Below are 24338 nucleotides of genomic sequence, written 5' to 3' on the forward strand. Positions count from 1 at the left end.
CAGTCAACAAATGTATTCATTAAACATGATTTTAGGTTATTCAACCAGTGGTTAGGGCACTATAGGTAGACAGAAATACTGTGTCTATGTCTCCTTTTTTATTCATGGAAACAGGACAACTCAATCGCAGGGAATCAACTGGTCATGTAAACAACTTAAATTGAATAAGACCTTAGCCGGAGTGCAGCCAACAGCTTTTGCACGTAACTGCAGCCACTGATGACACGGTGGGAGGTGAAACACTTAAAAAGGCAGAAAGATAAAGTAAAATGAAAGACAGCAAGAGTGGGAGAGATGTTGAGAAAGCAACAGAGGTGCACCTCAACTCAGTCTGGCAGAGAGAAAGACCAGGCTCCTGTCGCCTGTCGCTAATAGCTAATGTTTTTGCCTCCTGCTGAGAGCTCACCAACTGCATTCGATTTCACAGCATCAGTTTTCTGCTGATGTCAAACGCCAGATAGCAGAAGACTGGGGCGGGTCAAAACACATATCACTGAAACACTGTCTATCCTCAGTACAAAGATGGCCAGCCAAGAGACTCTTGACTTTTCACCTCACCCGAAAGGAACAAATACAAACATTTTCCACCCATTTATAGGGCATGTTTGTTGCCTTTGGTCTCAATGTTTCACTGAGCTAAGGTAAGTAAACAGGAGGGTTAAAGTAAGTGCAAGAACACACAAACAGCAGAGGTAAAAATTAGTGACACAGCAAAAATGTGTTGTGTTTGTCTGCAACAGTGCTGTGAAATGTTCCTGAGGCCTGAGTGTGAATTTATGCTTTTCTTCCCTGTTGTTTCTGCTGAATCAGGTGGAGCTCTCTGTTGTAACCTGTTGTAATGGATGCTTAAATGGAAGGCAAGCTCAAAGACATATTCTGTGCTAGTCGAGGCAATGTGTGGTCGGGTGTCTTGTCAAGAACTCTCAAAAAGGTTTTAGAAGAGGCTTTACAAATACATGGTTTTATACTGACTATATACATAGAGACACTACATGTGTATTTGTATACCATCACAAATTGTGCCTTGTTGTTCTTTCAATACTGTGCTAGGCTTTATATACTTTCTGTATCTAAAATATTTTCTCAGTTGCACGAGTGTTTGTTCCATTAGAAATCTAAATATATGTTAGAGCTGTATTTATATGAAGCCATATGAAATCTATTTATAATATCCTAATTCTAAACGCGTTCATCTATAATCTGTGTAAAATATTAAAATGCCCTAAGCTAAACAAATACTTTGGGTTAATTTTCAAACATTTATTTTGGCTTATTGTGTTTTCCAGCAAAAAAATTTCCTGTTGCTAAATGATGTCCTGTTGCATCCCCTTTAGAATCCAATAAATGCTGGATAAGATTGTCTGTCTCTTATCCAGCCATAGTATGTGCCTTGGAGCTAAATGCTGTGTAGACTGTATTTTTTCTGATTCGCTTATAGTGACAACAGCCAGTTTTTCCAGAGTTTCAAAAGAACATTTGATTGATTGTACCTGTTCTATAAATAAGCACTTTTGCCTGTAGTCTATAGGGTGATTTGACCCAGCTCATTGTTTGTGAGAGGAAGCAGATTAGTCTGATCAGCTTCACAAGCCAGGCAATCCTCTGAATGTGTGGCACACTCTAGAGTTTCAACAAAATTGGAGAAGACAAATAGGTTGGAGAGAGGTGCCAGCCATGCAGGGGGTTTAGCCAGGCAGGCTGTAGTATTTCCACAATGCCATCTTACTAGAAAACACACCAGGAATTATGGCTGAATTAATTGTTAGTGGTTCATTTTTCTACAAAAACTGGGAGCCTGAGAGACTTTTTCTGGTCTGGTCTCATACACAAATACATCATGATTGTTTTAATATCACAGTTTTTTTTTTTTTTTTTAGCAAATTAACATCACCCACTGATGTGATGAGGGTTCTGTCCACAAAGCCACATAAAAATAGCTTTCATAGATGTAAACTACAGTTACAGTGTCACAGTTTTTCTGCTGATGTTAAATGCTTTGCTTATGATGTGATGAAGGGTCTGTCCACACAGCCACATAAAAATAGTTTCCAGAATGCAGAATCAGAGTTTTCTTTCTGCTGGTGTTAAATGCCTCGCTCACCTTTAAAGTAGTTTCTGAGCATAAAATATGTCCTGAGATTCAGCCCGGCAACTCTGCATAGTCTCGTACTTGCTTCTCCAAACTTCAAGCATCCCAAGCCCCAAAATTAATTGCACTCATCTTCATAAATCTAATTTCTTGCCTGCAACTGCTCTACCCCACAACTCTACTGCTTTTAATGAAAATCCACATTCTACATCAATTTGAGTACCTTTCCAGAAGTCAATGATTGATATTTTCTTCTCCAAGTTAACCTGAGCTCATATTCTAACACCTGCAAGAACATGACTTTGATCACATTACATAACCCAAGGATGGTCGGCAGAAAACAACCTCAGGATCATCTAATAATCACAACCCAACTTCCCTCGACTCGTCGTGTTGTCAAAACAAGATCTGAAGATCTAAGAATCAACTCTCTTTTTTCTTGCCCAAAGTGATGAGAGCAAAAGTAATTTCGTTTTCTGGCTACAGACAGCACAACTGTCTGAGTAACATTTTAAATGAAGGTGTAAGCTGGGAAAAACAGAAAGAAAATATTTGGCTGTCTAACACACTTGTGCTTCAGGGTACGAGGACAGTTGAAGGACCATGTGTAAACAGTCCACAAAATACAGAACAACACTGAAGCTATGATTAGGCATTGAATGCTTAAATATGGCCTACTGTAACCATCTATTTTCTCTTCTGTGCACATACAAATGCAGAAATGCAAACAGATAAATGCTCCAACCTTGCATTTCAGTCTTTTTCCTACACTTGTGGGTAATTAAAAGCAATAAGCAGCAGGTTTTTAAACACAGATTAGGCCTGAAGGTAATTAGGCCCATTGCAGTAATGACTCCCACTGAGTCATGTGGGCAGGATGGTGTGTCAGTCACCCCCTCCCACCATGTCTCCCAAAGTCAACAGCAACTTGTCCTTCCAGTACACTACCCTCCAAACGCCATCTGTCCTAACCCTCAGCTTTGATTACCTCAAACCCAAAACACACCACTCCTCATACAGCTTGCCGAGGCAAAGGTTTCTGAGATGAGAGTGGGAAGCCTCTGATGGTTTCATCTCCTCATGTTTACATGCCAAGTTAAACAACCTTAATTATATCTGTGAAGGAGGAGTTCTTTCTCTTTTTTTTTCCTTGGTGTCAAATTAGAAAACATGTCTGCACTCGTCAACCCCACTATATGTTGTTTGGCTGCTTAATGAGAACTGGGTGGAAGATGGAAAATGCCCCATCTGTTGTGTGTTTAATGGCTGGATTCTTGAGCTCTCATCATACAGCGGGAGTGCCAGGATGGAGCAGACAGCACCCATCTGCTGGCCACTGCAGGGAAAAAACACACAGTTTTTCAACTCGCATCATCATCATCATCTCTCTCCACTCTGACTGCAGCGCTGCCGCACAACATCCAGACAAGGGTCCATCAAAATGATGTAGAGGAGGTAAAGAAAACTGGAAAATGCTGGGATATAGGGCTCCAACTCCTGATTATTCATTATCTATGGATTAATCTGTTGACTATTTTTAATCAATTAACTGTTAGGTCTATAAAATACAAGAGACAGGGAAAAAAATGTGTCACAATTCTTTATGAATATTCAAATTGCTTGGTTGTTACACATTTTAGTGGCTGGAATCAATATCAAATATTAGACATTTTGGCTGATTAAATGATCAACTGACAGTCCAAAAGTTGAAGGTACTCTGTGGAGTTTTTGACCACTAGTGGCACCGTGTTTTGTTTGTATCTCAGGCATGAGTTCTGGCAACTGTTTCACGCTATCCCACTAATCAACAGTTCGTAGTAGTAACATCATAAGTGCAGCAATACACCAACAAAACCAGGGAAGAAGAAGAACCATAACGATGATGGTTTGGTACATCTGCTGCTGTAGGGATACTATTTCAGCTTGGACGACTTTTACAAATAAATGGGTATCTTGATGGGCATTAATCCATTTTGCAGTGAAACAAGAAAAGCAATAAATCTGTGAATGTAAGATGCATATTGACTTGATAAATTATCTAAAATATGAATTAGTTAAAGTTATTGTTGATAAATTTTCCGTCAGTCCACTAATCAATGAGTTGACTAATCATTTCAGCACCACTTGGATGAGCCTCTAATGCTGTTGGGAGTTCAGTCATTCTCTGCCAGAAAGAACAAGCAAAAAAGACATGGGGCGAATTCAGAATGAAAATATATTCATATCACCTACAGCACTTGGTTATCCTCATGTCTGAGAAGTCTAAATTCAGGTTGAGGCTACTGGAGTTTGGCAGGCTTCACCATTTCACACATGCTAAAACACACAGAGCAGGTGGGTTTTACAACAAGGAGAGGGCCTCTGTGCTCTCATCCACAAAGTAGGGCTGAGGCTATTCACATTAGCATTTCATACACAGATAAGCTTGCTTTCTCGCTGCCAGGTAGATTCCCTCGTGAGAGGATGAAGTGCAAGAGATTTGGGGGTTTCGCAGATGCTCGCCACACTGCTTTTCAAGTGCCCGCAGAGACTCGTGGGGGGGTGTTAGGAGCCGCAACAGACAAATATGCCACCTCATCATCCAAATAAAGAATAAGCTGGTGATGTAGATGGCAGAGACAAAGGGAGGGATGAATAGTCGTGGGGAAGTGTTAAGGAGAATGCACAGTATGTTGTGTGGGCTGGGGGGGATGGTAGTGTTTTCATGCTGACATTTTTTTCTGTTTACATCATTACCAATGCTGTTGAAAGCTAACACTACTGCAGTACCATGAAAAACAAGGAAAATTGTCTGTTAACAGAGCATATTTCTGGCCAAAATGAGAATCACGACTTTCCAAATTAGGACCGAGATCATGATTCTCTCACAATTTATTTCCTCTTTCTCTAAATCACCAGTGGGGTTTCCTTGATTCTGACTCATTTTGTTCTTCTTTTTGTTGTTCCTTCAAGGCTACTTCTTTCACCATGTTACTTTCAGAGATTGTTTTACAAGATTTGAAACATGGTTCACATGCCTGCGTATAGGTCTCATATGGAGGAATGCAGTTTGTCACTTTTCTGGGCATGTAAATATGTTAGGTCTGTAGCGTTCACTGCAACAGCTGTTTTTGCACTTTCTCCGGAGAAAATGGAGTTACGCTGCCCTCTAGATGAGCATCACTGCAATCAAGTACTCTCATATTGATTCATTTAGCTATGAATGTTGATCAAAAAATATCAGAAGATAGTGAAAAACTCCCCATCTATGACTAGTTTGACTGTCATCAGGAATGTGTTTCATATTGCCTGCGGGTAAAACAAATAGAAGAATGTTTGGTTGTATTCCAGAAGCCATGAGACTTGTGAACAGCCATAATACAAGAAATACTCAGTTTGACTTGATTGTAGACTCGTAAATGTTTTTGTAAATTTGCTCTGGACCCCTTTTTTAATATATGTGCCTCTGTGGTGTTGGACTTTGTTGGCGAGCTACAGACTGGTCACTGTTATGGATCTTTTTGTATTTTTTTTTTTTTATCTCTTTCTTCTATATTTTGATTCTTTCTAATGTTTGGATTGATTTTGGTGGTGTCTATGTGTGCTTTGTTTGCAGACTCACTGCCTGAATTGTTGGAACAAATTATATATCTTGAAATGAACTGAATTACAAGTTCCAAGAGCCTTCAAAACATCTTGTTATGTCTGATCAGCCATCCAAAACCAGCTTACTATCATAAAAGACTGAGAAAACCAGACAACATTCAGATCTGAGAAGTGTGGAACCCGTGAATTTTTCCATTGTTGCTGAAGAACATACTTAAATACTTACTTACTGAATTATAAAGACTATAGTAAATTCTGTCCGTGACAGCATGGTGAATTTCGATGTTTCACCATGAAATATAAGCATGAGATTGCATGTACATAAACTTAAATAAAGATTTAAGTTTTTTTTTTTTTTTTAATTTGGCTTCTGACACGGGGTTGCCAACTTGTTTAGGTATACTGAGATTCATTTCAATACATGGAGAGCTATTTGAGTCTTTGGCACATGATTTGACAGTTTGGCAACACTGCACTAGCTCACAAGTACAATCATTGGGGCATGGAAGTGGGCAGATGTTGTTAAAAAGTGGATGTTTCATTCACAGTTCTAGAGACTGTTCAAAGAAAATCTGCTTACATGCTACACCAAATAGAAACAAAAAACTAAACCAAAAAGCATATGCTCTTGTCTAAAACTAAATTCTCTTTCCTCTGCCTATTCTGATTCACACACTAATTGTACATAGATGGGATACTTTTAATAGTATTACAAAAAATATTTCTATTTAAGTGCGCTATTGTTGCTTGTTTAAAATAAATTCAGTATTGAATTCAACCTTTTGCAGAGGTATTCAAGTGGGATTAAAATTCCCGTTGTCCTCTTAACTCTAGTGGACAGCCCCCCGCGGCTCGCAGCTCATCCACCTCAGATCTGTGAATCAGTAGGGACGCCCTGTCCATCTCCCCCCTCTCCCTCTCACTCATAAAACATTGGTATGGTCCAATTAACATCTATCTCACATTTCCACGTCCCAGAAATGCACGCGAAGGGTGAGTAGGTCTGACAGGCGCACAGCACACTAATGTTTTATCAGTGCCACACATCAGGGTTCCTCTTTGCACTGTGACACCGACAATGAACTGACGTGAGTTGTCTTTTCTCTCTGTCAGAGTACTACATGTCGTTTGAATAAGAGTCCGTAATGCAGTAAAAGCAATATTTGAAAAGGCAGTAAAACTAAAGTCTCTCACAGCAACTGTGCAATTCCTTTTAGGGTTCTCTTGAAGACCACTAAAGCCACCAAATTCCACTGACATATATAGGAATCTGGCAATATAATTTATCAAGAAATATTTAGCAAGGATGAGTAATTAGCTTGTGTCATCAAAAACTACCCCATCAACAGATGTTTAATCTTGGTTTTGTCTATGAATATGCTTATATTCTGCTGAACTCTCCTTGAGCAAGATGCTGACTGTCTGCTAGTTTATTCTGTGTACACTGTTGAGTTTAAAAGCGTTAGTGAAATGCCTAAAGCTTAGAATGTAAATCTAGAGGGGAATAAGTATGACAAAGAATGTGCCCAGGTGAATAAAACACAGGCTTTTCCTTGAAGAAGCTGAAACCTCCCGAATGTGACCAAAAGGCATCCACCACCCCAACGCTTTTAAGCAGAGAACAAAATAAAATACTTGGAGGCAGCCTCCAGGATCCCAGACAGAAACGCACGGCGATTACATAATGACAGTTCATCCTTAAGAGCTATTTAAAAAAGGGAAAGTCTCTGAGAAAACACTCACAAATGTGACATGGAAATCCAACCCCTCTAATAGTACATTAACTATTCATGCTGCATATTGGCAATCAAATGGATCTGTTTTCATGGTTTGCAAAGACATTCTCCCCATAAAACTGTGGGCAAATATGCAGGCAGAGAATATTCTTATCTACATCCCACTGCAGCAGCATTTTTTCTTCTTTCACATCACACATTACTTCTACTGCATCACACTTTGAAGCCATTGCATCGTTTTGTCTACATTTAAATCTAACACCCTTCTAAGTCTAATTTGAGGTCTTCATTTCTTGTTTTATATTTTCATATATTAAATCTGAATCAGCTCAGGTCTTTCCACCATACAGGGCCGAGCAATGTTTCAATTAAACTACAATGTGTTTAACACTTTGTTGATGTGTAGGACATTGTGGTTGAAGGAGGTCATTTGCAATAGCTGGATAGTTGTGACTGCCCTCTGCTGTAAGCTAAGAGGAGCGCCAACTGACTTTTTTCAGCATCCTCTCATCATAAATGATACATATAAATCAATCCTCAAATTGTAGGCAAACAATTCAATATTATATCATGGAAAATTTAAAAAAAAAACAGTATATTTATGATTCATGCAAAATTATGACATCAGGGTTTTACTGAGGCAGACTGTGTTTTATTTCTTTTAGCCAATTAGGGATAACTTTATAATTCATTGTATTTTCCTTGGAACAAAAGTGCCTTAATTCCATGGTCTGCCATACAATGCTCTGCCACGATCATCTTCCTTTTATAGTGCTGAATGTTATTTAAGGAAATGCTTTGCTGCCCATTCGTCACTGCCAGTGAGAGCAGGAGATGAATCATTCTAATGTTGCTCTCACCCATACTGAAGAAACCCAGAGTGCAATAATGTCAATGTGATTCAGACTGCTCTGTGTTCCACTGTAAGCAATGAAAGTCTAAATCAAAAAATGGAAATGCTAGATGACAACAGGCCAGAAATGGTGAGTTTAAAGTACAGAGCTGGAGACTTTCTTTTCCTTGTGGTATTGATGAGTTAGATATGTATGATTTTAATCAAGAAAAGCTTTTGCTGATTAACTTTTGTTCTCCTCAAAGCAAGAGAAGTGAAATGCCCCCAAGGTGTTACCACTTTCTGAATGATTACCACGTGGCTTGGCTACACCTACCTCACTGATGAGTTCATGGAAAACACACTCTGTCTTTTAACACCTGTCTCCTGATTGGCCATTTGTCAGCCTATTTAAGTCACAAGTAGTGGATGGTCTGTAAGCTGTGGTGATGTTGGTCCGATGACCACAGCTTTCTCTTTCATTTCTCATCTTCATGCTCTTTTAATCAAGGTTCTTTCCTATACTACATGGCAACAATGCAAAATACCCAACAAGGAATCATGATAGAGAAAGAATACCAAGGCCAAAGAAAAATGCTGAGTGTTGAATCATATGATGTTTAGAAGAAATCTGACCCATGAAAGCAATGTCCCCATTGAGGGACTACAGTGTTTGCAGTCTCTGACAGAACTACTGATAAATATGATGGTGACAAGTCAAGTTCATTGACAAGAGACAATAACAATGGGAGTGAGGATTTGCCACAGTATGATCAATGTAGGAACCTCACTCAAAGCAATAATGCCACTGGAAAATCATTACTAGAATCAGTTTAACTGGTCACCAGGTCATGTGGAACATATAACGTGCACACAGGAGAAAATCATAAATGATGGCAGACAACTGGACTTGAATGTCAATAACACTGAATCCTTAAGTCTTAAACGGCAAGACACGGACATTTTTATTCCCTCAGACATGTTGTGGGAGAAATAATGCTTTTCATTCAAGATTCCATCAGTGAATGTCTAACTCAGTGTCTCACTGACGTTAGCAGTTGTATGTTGTCAGTGAAGCTCTTCCACTGTAGATAGGTGGTGACTGAAGCAGCAACACATGTAGGTTAAAGTTGCAATCTGAGACATTAACATGAGATTGTTTTCCTCTTTGATTTTTGCTGCAAAGATGGGGCAAAGCAATCATTTTGCAAAACAATTTTTGAAAACTAACCACATTTTTGTGAGTGTGTGCGTGTGTGTGTGTAAACATATATATATTCCCATCACAGGAGCATGTCTGATAAGAAATTTAATGACAAAATTCCATGCATCATTTATCTCTGTAAGCCACACAATAACATCACAGTGCTGCATTGGAAGCAGGGGATTATTTTTACCCTGGATTTAGGAGAAGATGGCATCTCTGATAAGACTGATCAACACTTGCCTTTTCAAAGCTGTAATTCTCACTTGCAGAAAAACCCTAAATTGTCAGAGTCTTGGTTTGAAGACCAGAGCCAGTGAATGACCACTTTTTTGTTTGCTATCTGTGAAGAGACTGCTAATGAATCATGTGGACGAAAGCGTGATTCATCTTTTGAATGGCCCTTTGACTGTGCTATTGGAATAATAATCCCCTGTTTTTTTTTTTCTTTTTGCCATCTAGTCTGTTAGTGATATGTTTGACTTACAGGAGAGGGCAATATGGCCTTAAAATTCTATCACAATATTTTCTTTTATTCATTGTGATAACAATATAAATGACCATAAAAAATATTACCATTCATCGCCATCTTATTACAGTGTTTCCCCTAGGATGACTGTTGGCAGGTTGTCCACCTGGGGGGTGGGGTGGGGGTTGGTCTACGAGGTATGGCTTAAATAATGAGACTGCGCTTGTGAGGATGGAACCACGGGGTTCACGGTCACAACAAGTGTTATATATTAAAGGTTGGGTATTCACGCACAACTGCTGTAAGTTTCCAATAAGTGACGTCTTTAGTTCACTGCTAGCTACTGAGTGAAGTGCGCAAGTTTTTGCTAACACATCAAAAAATTATTAGCTTAAAAGTTGAACGACGCATTAACTTGAATTTTTTGATGAAATTGAACAAAACAGCAGCCGAATCTTTTTGTACATTAACTGAGGTGTATGGGGAACACTGCGTGTCACATGCACACGAGATTTTGTGTGTCACAAGATTTTGTGAGGGCAGAGAGGACCTCCAAGACGATGAACGTTCTGGGCGCCCATGCACGTCAAAAATTTCTGAAAACATTCAACAAATTGAACAAATCGTTCGAAATGATTGACGACTCAGTGTAAGAATGATAGCAGAATTGGGCTCCATTGGAAAAAGCGACAGTTCAGCAAATTTGCATGAAAATTTGAACATGACAAAAGTGTGTGACAAAGTTGTCCCCCAGCGTCTGCGTGGCAGCTCACACTGCGCTCTCAGTAAAGCAGTTTCTGGCCCCAAAACAAATATTTGTGCTTGATTACTATTACTATTAAGTGCTTGATCACCCTCCCTATTAACCTGATCTAGCACTGTGTGACAGAGAAACGCAAACGTAAATGACTTTTTGATTTTGACTTTTTTGTCTCTGCTTCTCTTGGAAGGGCGGGGGATTTCGTTGGCAGGCTGCCACCTCAATCGAGGTAGCTCCTCATTTAGTGATGAACTCCGCCTTCTGCCATGCTTGTTCTTGCACTGCATATGAGCTGCGGGCTGTGAGTGTGTCGCACACACAAATACGTCATCAAGCAGTTTATCATTATTATTGTAAGATGACTAATTCTTACCGTGGGGATTTTTTTTACGGTATATTGCAAATTATCCCTAGTTTGAACATATAGCGGCCCCATCATCTCTGCAAAGACCATGACTTCTTGATCATCCTTGCTTGCTTTCTGAGTTTGATTTGGCAGAATCTAGAGAAAGTTTTACTAGCAGGAAATGAATACGGGGTGGGCGCCAGCAATTCTGTGTTGCACCTCCATGAAGTTTGGGGTCTTGGGGGTCTAGGGTCTCTGAATTTCCTGTGCGGATTAATAAAGTATCTATCTAAAGCATCAGATGCCTTGACATGTTGATTTTAAGGCCTTGATGGCCCAATCACCAAACCTCTCTGGTCAAAATCATTTCAAAACTGACCTTTCAGAATCTAAACAGCTGGATGGAGAGTGAGTAAATACTCAAGTTTTCACAATGATAATATGTGATCTACGAAATGACTGAGCAACATACACAGTTTAAGATGTCCGTTCAGCTGCAAGCACGCTGTAATGAGTGACTGATAATTTCACAGTTGCTCACACTTGAGTTGACACAACACTTGAGGGCAGGCTTTGTGTAACTGGTGTCAAATCAGTGATTCCAGTGATTAACGTGTACAGTTTGGCCTTTATGCACCGTGTTGTCTGCATCACACACTGATATTCAAACACTGTAACTGAAACAGACATTTTCCTGGGTTGCTGTCTTCAGTGAGATTAATAATGGTGTAATTAGCTCTGTGCCCTTTTCAAACAAGAAAACATCCACAAGGCTGGACAAACACCCATACTGTTATGTCAACAAAGAGTGTCTGAAAAGTAATAGGCCCATCTCTCTCCTCTCATCTGCAGGATTTCTGCCAGCCAGGTGCTGATCCTGTATATACGTATAGTGGGGTACCTGACAGACCACTGATGCAACAGGAAACAGGATATACAAATTTCCCATAGGTTAAATGATCCTTTGGTCTGTTCTGGGATGAAGATGTTTTGTTTGTTTTTGGTACATTAGCAAATCCAGTTCACTTTATCCAGAAAATGAATGAATCACAATTTCCAGAATTTAACATTTTAGCCATTCATCAAGTAAAAAACAGTTGTGTGAAGGTCCTCTGACTTTGATTAGCTTCATATCATTTGTAAATTTAATATCTTTATTAAGTATTGTTTTTTTCGTCCTCTGTCTCTTTTGGTCAGACTGACTAAGCAATTTCAAGGCCTCCATTTTGGCTCTCCTAAATCATGATCAGTTTTTGTCTTTCTCAAAAACATGTCCAGTTCCAGTTGAGTGTTCATCTATCCCTGCTCTTCTTAAGTGTAAACACTGCTTTTTTGCTGGTGGGCAATGGTTTGCACATGTTGTCATGCTGTCCCACTCGCCAATTTATGAGCAATTTTATGACCAGCACATCTCAAATTCAAGCACCCAACTATTAGACTTCTTTAGAGCTCAGTCGGCTGCCTCATTTTGCTTCAACAACGTCCATGGAAGTGACAGTAGTCAGCTTTTAAAGCTAACACATACTGTGTTGTGGCTTTCAACTTAACATGACTCACCTCTGTAGCTGCTTCAGAAGTTGTGATGGTTCAATTCAAAGTTTAGGTTGTGTGGTGCTGCTGCCCTGCACATTTAAAATGAACTTACCACTGTAAGACAAGATTGGCATGATGGATGGGTTTTCAGCAGAGGGCTCTCTGAGGCTGATGCCTTCAGTGTATTCTGTGTAAGTCTGTTATGCATATTGCATAATGTGTCAATTCAATTCCTGATGTTTCTTAAACAACTTATCAATCATTTAAGATTTATCAAGCAAAATGCCAAACATTTGCTCATTACAGCTTCTCAAATGTGAATATTTGGTGATTTTTTTGATTTTTGTAAATAGATTACGCAACATAGTGATTGACATGGACTAACCTAAGTAATTAACCATCTGAAAAATAAGTCACAGATTAACTGATAATGAAAAGAATCACTCTCTTTGCCTTCTACAGTCCAGGGAACGTAAGATCATATCTCTAAGGGAAGAAGAACCACTACAAATGCGCCCAGGCCCCAGCTAGAGAAAAAACTAAGATCAAAACTTGTCCCTAAGCACAGCTTTCCCAATCATACATATGAATAACAAACATGTTGTCTGCATCAATGTCAGAGCCCACAGCAGCCAACTGGCTCCTACAGTGGAGCCATTCTGTTCAGATATATAGGGAAAAAAGCAACATCCACATGTTGTAGTCCAACATGCTACAACACTACACTTGACACTTGACATCTTTTTCTTACACATTTGCAAACACATCAGAGAGGTGAGCACCTTGCAAAAAAATGCAGTGCCTCAGATTGGCAGCCATACAGTTGTCTCCCTGTGCTCACTGGAAGCCAATCAATGCAACATTAACAGGGACAGCTTAGCATCTGGCACTTGGCTCATGCATCTTTTCTACACACGCGACTGTCATAGCATTTCACAGATTGCAGATGACTGAGGCATTCACTCTAAACGTGTCTTTATGGGGTTTTTTTCCTCTGCTGTATGGAAAGACTGGATGCGGAGAGGAAAAGCTCGACTTGTACAGGGGCTGCAGTCAATGAGTGGACTCCTGTTTCCTGCAGTGCGCGTAAATTTCAGTCTGGCTACACTGGTGCGGCACACGCTTCAGAGGGATCGGGGAGCCTCAAACTCCCATTCTGTTATAGCAGCCTGTCTATCATTCATAACTCCACCGAGGCGCTGTGTGCAACAACACCCCAGGAGAAAAGGCTGAGGCGCGCCAGAGCCTAATACACTCATTACAGCCGAAAAATGACTGCGAGAAAGTGCGCACTCCTTTACTTCTTTACCCCTCATGCCTCTTTCTTTCTGCTTAGTGCCCAATTTCATAGGGCGCAATCGCAAATGCGCACACGGTCAAACTAACCGCTTACGAGCGCGCGCGCAAGTACACGCTCACGCGCACAAGACTCCTATTTATTTACCAGTTCTATCAAACCCAACACAGTATATAGTCTCGGGCACACGCCCGCGCCACTGACAGTCACGCGCACAGGTACAGATGAAAACTTGCACACTAATACAGATAAAAGCTCAAAGCCAGACAAACTTATTTCTCTGCCTTACCTGTCCCCGCGCACTCCCTTGAATACACATGAAAGCTGATTAACGGCGAAAAAGATGCACGAGTTTGACTTTGTTCCTCATTTTCTCCTTTCTTCCTTTTCTCTCTCTCCGTTTCCTCTCCCTGCCGCTGCCATCCTCTCCAGGGCAGAGCTTGACTGCACGGAATGCAGAGAACCGATACTCTCCCTGTCTCCCCGCGCGCGCGCGTGTGTGTGAGTGTGTGCGCGCGCGCGCTGGCGACAGGGCGAGCGAGTAGAGCCAGTGCGTGTGCGGATCTCTCTCTTCTGAAGCATCCTCCAATCCTGCCCGGCTACCGCGGCGGCTCGGGCCGAGGAAGGCAGCGGATTGGTCGGTTTCCAGATCAATCTACGGCTATCAGGCTCGGACCGGCCTCCCCTGTGCTCCCCCCACCTCTTTCTCCATTATCTCCCTCTCCTCCTCTGCTCTTCTCTTTCTCTGTTAACACGTGATTATATAAGATAGTGATCAGGAAGCGATATGTTATCCCTATCTCATTTTCTTACACACGTATACACAGAGCCAGGCGTAGCCTACCTTCCCTCACTGTCCCAGTAGGATACCGAGCATCAGTGACTGTGAAGAAAACTGCATTGCGAAACAAAAATGTGCTTTATAACTCAAAAATACTGGAATTTACCAGTTAAAGGGCCTAAAAAGTTCTTGAGTGTTCATTTTTCTGTTATTATTTCCTACCTCTAACAAAACAGTACCAAAGTGAGCAAGTTATTTTTTTCTCATTTAAAGCTGCAGTTTTATTTTAAAAACATGGGAGAGTCGGGCTCAAACTCTGGGCTGAAAATCACACTGACACTGAGAACTGTAGAGACTGTAGACAAAAGTTATACACTGATTTCCAACAAAACTGGAAATTAGTGTATAACTTTCAACACTATGCATTTATCTGCCTCTCAAAATCTCTTATCAGTGTCAAATATGGATGTGCTGAACATTTTCCTTTTAGGGCTGTTGCAAAATGAAATGTATTTTATGAATAATTGCAAGCAAGAATCAAGATGTCATGTTACTATTTCTGTGTTCTATCTGACTTGACATGGGTCAGGGGTCAATATCAAGGATGTGAGTAGTAAACAAGTTTTAAAACAAACAAACACTTAGGGGAAATGTTTGAACCTCAGCAGCAATGTTTTAAAAAGTCCTTATCAAAAAATAATGAAGTCCGTGTTTGAACAAAATAACTGAGCCTACCTATGAGGCTGTTACATCTGTGTTTGTATGATTTATTCATTCACTTATTTAGTTTCCCAATGAAGATGGAAGTCCAGATTCTGTTGCAAAAGCTTTAAAAAATATTCAATGTCGAATGTTTTTTAAAAACATGAAGTGTCTTTTAGGTTCTCTGGTTGAGATTTTTGAGTCCGGAAGAGCTGAGTGCTACTTTCATCCTCCAGAATCTTAATAGCGCCATCAGCAAAGCACAGATACCAATTACTCCAGTGAGTTCAGAGGAGTTGGGAGAGTGGGGTCAACATCTAAGCAGTGGAATTCAAGAAAAATAGTATGGAGATTCACAAAGTTTAATTTGGTCATCTGGCCTCGCCTAAGAATGAAAAAATGTGTAGTGTTCAATAGTTAAGACAAACTTTTACATAACATTTTGGGCTTTTGGGAGTCTTAGGGAAAGGAAAGAGCTTTGTACATGTGCTCCAACACAACTTCATCAGGTCAAACTTATACTCCAAAGGCATAAAACATGGTGATGTTACTGGCACATAGGATTAGAGCATATACACTGATCAGTCTGTTTTATTTGAATGTTTTAATGGTCTTTCATTCTGGCATTTTCTAATAATTAGACGTCATACATAATTGAAAGCTTTTTCTTCTGTCTGTTGATTTTCAGTAACATTAATTGCTATGCAAAGTTTTCTTGAAGAAATATGAAACATTTGCTGAGAGCAGAATAAGTAAAAAAAAAAAAAAAAAAAAAAGAAGCTAGTAGGTTTATAATAAAATTGACCTCAAGCTGTGCAGTTGTCGTGGTACTGCAGTATCCTTGCTCCCACTCACCCCACTAAATGTTCACTTCTCCTGCATAGCTTCTGTTTACAGGCAGCAGGGTACATCAGTAGTCTGCTGTTGCTTTGAGGTGCATAAGTGATGCGCTGAGGCGTTCAATAAAGGATGACGTTTTGTTTCGAAATGCTTTGCAGTTCTTGCTGAAATTCAAAGCTGTATCTGCAACCATGTATGCACCTATAAAAACACTTTTCCTTCTCAAGTGTCTACACATGTGGTGTCACTGACAGCCTGTCACAGGGTCCCTTCCCCTGGGGCATTTCAATGATGTTCAGTGTCTTGGCCATAATCTGACTGGGGAATGAATGCACAGACTCACAATCATACTGTAGCATGGATAAGCAATATCATAGTCTGTGCAAAACCTTATTTTAGCAGAACTAGTGTTTATCTTTGTGCCAAAACAGAAGATTACTGTCAACATGAGTCACAACAACATGTTTTATAAAGACAAAAACTAATAATAAAGTGGAAAAAATACAAATAAATATGAAAAATAAAACATGCTTTTCTAAAGCCTTAAAATGTTATATTAAAAACTAAATCATGTTTAGCTCCTATACCCTATGTCAGGGATACCTACTTTTGCCATATCATTTAATCACTAAATTATGTAAAACCCTTATTTACTTTTTTGCCAAAATAGAAAATCAGCCTGATTACTCTTTGATTTGATCAAATAAGAACACAAACAGGAACCTGAACACAGTCCAGCTCAACTACTAGAGAAAGAATCTTTGACACCTGTGCAACAATGTTAGTAAACAGTCGAGTCTGTGGGTTATAAGGCAATGTCACATATCACAGCACTGCAGTGTAGCCACTCATATGTTGGTGCTAAGACATAATTTATGTGTTAACCTTGGAGATGAACATTTTTTTCACATAGTATAGAAGTGCCAATACTTTTGAAGGTTTTTAGGTTGAAAAGATATTTCATTCAGTTTGTTTTCTTTCTGTTTGGACTGCGTACCTGCCATACAGCTCCCTCCTGCTGGCCTACACTACTCTGCTTTCAGACGGAAGCTGACATACTGACTGTGCCTGAATAGTGTCGCTTTCTTTCAGATTTTTCTGTCTTTGAATGAATGTGGATGTACATGGTGGAAGTTATTGACCAATCATATCATGACCATGGAAAATACGTGTTTCTGATTGGCTGGCAAGTGAGCTGTAAACTTGTAATAGGACACCTGAAACATACTCCCAACCAGAAGAGCAACTATTGTCTTCAATGTATAACATATTAAACTGCAGGTAACCTGAACTTCAAAAAATAGATGATGATTTGATGATTCAACAATGTCATTATTGGAAATAATTATGCACAGTGAATGTGTCCTGATATAGAAAATATAATACCAGGAACTCAGTTGTGTCATATTGTTTACACAGTCTCTAGAATTAATGTTTCAGTGACACGTTTGCTTACTCTCAACTTTTTGAGAGTAAGTACAGAATTTTTTTGTCAACGCAAATTCAACACCGTCTTCCACTCTTAAACAATTTAGTGAAATTCAGAGTCAGTCTCTTTTTAACCTTCAGTCCTCTGGTCCGTGCCACTTCTCGGCTTGGCAACACTCGCCTCTTCTTTGCTTCAAAATACAATTACCTTCTGCAACCAGCACTTCTCAGCTTGGCTGCACTGCGTTTCCTGGTTTCCAAGCCCAAACACACCTTTTAAAACACATTTTCAGTGGGGTGATCTTATTTTTTGACTTTCACTCTTTCCTTTTCTGTCCTTTTTTGTGTCTGTCGATCAATTAGCCAGTCAGTCAGTGAGTCGCTCTCTTTCTACTTCTCCCTCCCTCGCTCTTTTCCACACACACACACACATTCACATTGCTCAGGTACCCTGGGGCCAGCTGTTGAGTCTGCCTATGAATTCAGCCATGCTTTTGCTCTCCCTGGATCCAAAGGGAAACTTGATGAATAATGAACAAAGCCGTGAAAAGGGCTGGTGAGGGTGGAGGATGAGGAGATGGGCAGCACGAGAGTGAGGGAGAGAGGCCCTTCAGGACCAGGGACACGATGGAGAGATGGAGGGAGGGCAACTTGTTAGTGTTCACCCATCAATTAGGCCATAGAGGAGACATGAAGAGAATGGAGGGTGATGCGTCATGGACGGGGGGGAGGGAGATGGAGGTCTATAAACTAAAGTGTGCTTGCTGAGGAGACAGATTACAGGAGGCGAGCATCAAGATGAGAGTCAGAGGGAAGTGGACACGGAAAGGCAGGGGTCTCAAAGACGTCAGAGGCTCCTCAGCACACTGCCTCCAGCTTCATATATCATCCAGGCCTAGTTCTTCCTGCCAACACAACTGTGTCTCTGGTCCACATCCAGAGTTGGCATGCAGCTTCAAAAACACACTAAAGTGGATGTGCTGAGGATATATAAAAAAAAGTAATGACTCTCCTTGAGACTCCTGCAGACAGGTGTTTTTCATTCTTAGCTCTAACCGAATAAGAATCACACTTTCTGAGATTCAGATTTTACATTTCTACCAGATGTTAAGGCTGGATTTTATACTTTCTCCGAAATGAGTGTGGGATAAGCACCTGGTTTAGATGATAATGCCACTGTCTCCATTTTATGCCCATCATTTAGCTCTCCCCTCTTCGTCAAATCATTGCTGCTGGTATCAGCTGAAAATCAGCAGAAGTCGTTTTCATCCATTCATTTTACCACTTTGTGAAAAATCAGCCCAATCACTTCAAGTTGAAGAATTCTGCAAAATTAAATGTAATTTCTTGAAGACAAGGTTGATATAGTGTGCTCTTCATGTGGCTGCTAAAATCTCAAACCTTAACCAAGCACTTTTCTTGCCTAATATTAACCCTGCTTTCGCCAAACTGCAAGTGTCATGTGCCAGTATTGTAGAATTAATTACATTTTCCAAGGCATAGTTATTTAATATAAGGTTGCAGAATCATCTAATATCAACATTCTATCTGGTGAACGTGTTGGCCTGTGGTTACCAGCCCTAAAGTGGTGCATAGGCTGTTTATATATATATTCAAAACAGGGATATCTAATTCCCTAAAACCCAAGATTAAAGTATGAGGCCACAGCTCCTTCATTAGTCCCTTTAATACAGGCATCGATAAGATCAAAGAGTGCTTAGACTCTGGACATCATCCAGAAACAGTGCATTAGTCACACTATGTAGATGTATGTGCCACAGTGGAAGCATCCTATGTAGATGGAAAACAAAGCCTTGCACTAATGACCGACATCCTTTGTGACTGCATCACACTATCACCTTTCACGTTCTTTTGCACCTTTATGTGGAAGAGCATTTCATTTCTATCAGAACTGAACACTGTTGGGGTTTTGGTAAAAAATACAAACGTATGTAATGAATTTCACAACGATCTGGGAAAATGTAAACTGGTAGTAAAACAATACAGCTTAAGAAGCTGTAACCCCTTATAACGCCGGTAGAAAATGCATGGATTTCACTGATGGTTTATTAATGAGTGTGAAACTCTGTAAACACAAAAGCTTCTCCCTAACAACAAGCTGCACAGTCCTTTAAGGGTTACATGGGTATCGATCCAAAGGGCCATTTCTCTGCATGATGTCCGTTTCCCTGACAGGTTTTTAATGACAGCTCAGTAAATCATTTAGCCAGGGGGGCTAATTGCTGAAGAGCCTTTAACGATACACTAAGATTACAGTGTGTTCTGTGGACAAGTTTGCAAGTGATTAACGTGTGAGGACATTTTGCGGTATACCAGATAACCAGTGTGGGTTTTTTAAAAATTGTGCAAGCTGGTGGACTCTCCATATATAAGAGTCATTTGGTCAATTAATCACAGCTAAGCAGAACTGAGGGATTATGCACTTGACTGAATCTCATTTCAAGCTGCTGGTTTGGGTGGGTGTGTGCATGGGAACTGCTGTGGACACAGACAAATGGTGGAGGCAGTGGGCTCTGCTGGTGCTGGGAGACACATATCAGCAGGGTAGGACTGGGAATTTGTTTGCCTCCCGCAACACATCTAATTTATGTGGTTGATGAGCATCAAGGTTACACCGTGCCCCGCCATTAAAAATCCATATACCACTCTTCCCTCTGTGGAGAGTCGTGTGAGTACTGTTACCCCTGAGCACTTACCCAGCCAAAACAAATTGCTGCTCAGGAATCAAACAAATAGTTGCTCTTGCTGCCGACTCTGAAAACATATTGTTGTCTAGTTAGAATGCATCAAGCGTCTTGCTGAAGAATACACAGCCTCTCAAAGGCCAGTAGTCTGTCTCATGCACAATGGATTATGCAGTCCTTACTCTTAGATATGAACAGTCTACCACTCACAGAAAAATTTGCTGTGAGTGGTAGAATTTTTAATAGGACTCATTATTAGTTCTGATTGGTAAATTTAGATTACATATTTCAGTTTCTCTAACCAAATGCATAAATGAAAACTCTATATTCTCATTAATTATGAATTCACAAGGTCTGATTTATAATCCAAACAGATGCACTGCTGGGTGAGAAGGAGGGGAGAATATCAAGAGTCAGTCTATTTTACACAGGGGGAAGTTTATATGAAGCTTATTTACATCCAGCTCAGACACACAATGGAAAAAGTGAAATTGTCAGAGAAACTGAAAGTAACTGCAAATCACGTCTGACATGAAATACCAGCTGTATAATTGGAAACGTAACAACTGACAAAATACGAACAAAAATAAAATAAATCTATCCTATGACGGAACAGAGTCAGTGACTTTCAAATCCGCATTTTCTTTGCACTTGTGTATCGAGTGGCACCATGTAGCTCAGCTATGTTGCTCTGAGTGATGACTAAACACAGGAAATGGTGTGAGTGGAGAGACACTGTCAAGAGTTATAACTCCTAATGGGCCGAGTGCACTCTGACTGAACGATGGAGCAGCTGCTAATGAAAACAAGAGGTACAATTATAGAAGTGGGTCAGGACATTTAAATCCATATCAAAGTATGGAAAACTTCAATCTCTCAAATGAGCTGCTGATTGGTTTAAACTAGGGCTGCAACTAATGATGTATTTTCCTCATTAATTAATGTGATTGCTGGGAGCATTGATTTTTTTTTTTTTTTTAGTCTATAATATTAAAAAATAGTGAAAAAAATGCAACCATGCCCCCTAAAGAAGTTTATGCACTACCAATTTGCAACAACAATACTTACTTACAAACTCTGTGGTCAAAAAATATTGCTCTTTGGATTAGGGAAATGGCCCCAGTAAAAATAATCCATGCGGCAATTATGTTTCCCACAAAACATAATGGCCAAAACTATTTAGTACTACTTAAATGTTATTTTCAGGACACAAGTTGAAATGCCCAGCACAATTCCCCAGGGTCCAAGGTGGTGCCCTGAAATTGCTTGTACTGTCTAGCCAACTGATACATTTTAGCAGTTTTGCATAGTATATAACTTAAAAGAATAATCAGTCATGAAAAATAGTAGATGGTCTGCAGTCCTAGAGAACTATACCAGGTCATATCACATCAAAAATAAGTGATTCACTATGATTCATTTGTGTATGTCAAAGAGGAATCGTGTGTTTCCTCAACTGCACTATGCAGTCTAAGATATACACAGTGCAGAAGAAAAGGAGACTATTGATGGTTTACAACAACCTTGAAAACCTCTCTAATGCACAATGATAAATCCAGCTCCAGCACACTCATTCCCATCATACCTCAAGGCTTAACCAAGGGGTCAAAGGTTTCTCAGTAGGATACTGTTATTCTACCCACAGAAATACTATGACAGCCCTGATGTGTAAAAGAACAGCAAATATTCCTGGAATGCTGATGTTGTCCTCCCTTCCCCTGTTCACCTTATCCAGTGGGATGGGGGGAGGCTTTTTCACATCTTGTTAAGCTCCAATCACTGGTGACTTTGTAAAGAATTGACATGTGAAGACACTGTTATTTTCATCTTCAATTAGGGGCTGTTTCTGCTACATGTCTGCACACTGAACAAGGTGGAAATCATTGACAAATTGCAGGAATGTGAATTGGAAATGAAATTCTGTAGCCACAGTAGGTGTTTTGCATGATATATATCTATCTGGACCTGGCTTTGTGCATGGGTCTTCCCTAAACTGTTGCCACAAAGAAATTGTTTTCCGATGGTGTGTAAGAACTTTACCGGCTTACCCAGAACCCCAAACTGAACTCCATCAAACACATTTGGAATAAACTGGATCGCCAATTGCAAGACTGTTCTCACCAGCAGCCAATCTGACTAATGCTCTTATGGCTGAATCCCTGCAGCCAGGTTCCAAAACCTTGTGGAAAGACTTTCCAGAGGAGTGGAGGCTGTTGAAGGGACATGAATGCATGGCATGCATTTGGCATGACACACTCAGCAGTTACATTTGTGTGTAATATTCAGGTGTGCTTACTTTGTTTTGGTGTCTATAACCTTATAAACTGCAGTATGAGTATGAGCTCCACCTCAACCACAACACTAAAATACTTCTACAATAATACAATATAACATGCAACAAAAAATAATATCATACTCTGAAAGGGGCAAATTTGAATAGTAATACATTTTGCTAATAATACATACACACTTAATGTCAAATTTTAAATTTGTATTCTTCTATTGTGGTACTACAACTAGTTTTAGGATGTAAATATCACTTACATGACTTTTCTACTGTGTGAACAATCAGAATATTTATTCTGTCTCGTAAAAACATGTATTTGCAACTGTGGTGTTCTTTTTCAGTTTCTTACTCAAAATGAAAGGTCACATTGTTATTTCTGTAACAACCCTTAGCCATTGATTTGTGGGGAAAAGCACCTTCTCCAGCTATAGTTTCTGTCTGACAAGACTGAAATGTAGCTGTGAATGAATTATTTAACATTTCATGTTGAGGCATATGCCATTAGATATGTACTGTTGTGTGAAGCATGTTTGGGTGACATTGCAGGTGGGCGACTTGCTTTCTTTCAGTCGTGCTTACATGAGAATGAATGATGGTACATTTGCTGCCAGATGATAAAAATTATAACAGTATGTCACAAAGTATACACGCTTTGCAGGTTAATGTTGGAAACTCTCCACCACTGTGTGCTCCTGCCTCTGGCAGCGCCTCGAGGATCTCTGTCCTCCCATGCATAGAGATCTCATTTATAGACCCACTGTAACCAATCAGGACTCACTCAAAGAGTTTGTTTCACACTGAGATGCTCAGCAAGTGGAAAAAGTGACACCTACTCATACAAAAATAAACCGAATTCTGGGAAGTTTTCGATGACAGCTGGTAATTTATGGTCTTATTTGACAAATGACCAAAATACTTATCATCATACATTTTCACAAGATAAGTGTATTGACACAAGGGTTTGATTCCGTGGATTAGTCAAAGAGAGACAGATCTCTCTTTCTCTGCCCAACTGTGATGCTTTCACTGAACTTATTGACCTTATTTATTGTCTGTTTTCTCTTTTATCAATGACTCTTGTAACTTGTAATGGTAAATATGACATATAGAAATAATAAATGAAATTGCAACACAATGATATATATATATATATATATATATATATAATATATATATATATATATATATATATATATATATATATATGTATGTATGTATATATCCTGATAAGAGATTTTGTTAATGTTTTTTCCCTCTGCTAAAAGACACACTGGTCAAAAGGCAGCAATAACCCAAACAAATGTCCACAAAGCAATGGGCTTATAAATACCAAAAACTTAATCAACACTCAGTTTCAGCTCAGTTAATTCAATCTCAACTACATCCTATGAACTGCAGTAAGGAAGTATCACCTGCAGGGCTGCCATTAGGAGACTGTTTGTCATCAAGATTGATGCACATTGAATGGAGAACTCCTTATGTACAGATTGTCTTCATAACAGGGAACCTAGCACCAACGGCAAAGACCCTCTACCGTCTGTCACTAATGCAATGAGAAGCACTGTTGAGGATTAGTTCTGTGGGCAGACATCTAATGGGACTCAATAGAGTCACCAGTGTAATAGGTCTGCATGGTCATGTAAAATACTCAACCACAGTATTTGAGTGTGACAACCACTGAATGTGAGAGCATTTTAAATGAGATAAGCCCCCTATTGTGCCAACAGTTCTGCCCCATGATGTT

At 39.8% G+C, this 24338-nt stretch overlaps 1 protein-coding gene across 2 annotated transcripts in view; it reads right to left on the reverse strand.

Annotated features, from left to right (window-relative positions):
* The window catches only part of LOC108885083 (cadherin-18), a 138159-nt gene that overhangs the window by 57799 nt on the left and 56022 nt on the right, over nt 1-24338 (reverse strand). Inside the window, exon 1 of one of the 2 annotated variants that reach the window (XM_018679269.2) lies at nt 14141-14541. The exons of the other annotated variant lie outside the window; for it this stretch is intronic. The gene's annotated coding sequence lies outside the window, so the exon portion shown is untranslated. Of the gene's footprint in view, nt 1-14140; nt 14542-24338 lie in introns of those variants that run through there. 2 annotated transcript variants of the gene reach the window in all.

Source organism: Lates calcarifer, linkage group LG24 (assembly GCF_001640805.2).
Source record: "Lates calcarifer isolate ASB-BC8 linkage group LG24, TLL_Latcal_v3, whole genome shotgun sequence".
NCBI lineage: Eukaryota > Metazoa > Chordata > Actinopteri > Centropomidae > Lates > Lates calcarifer.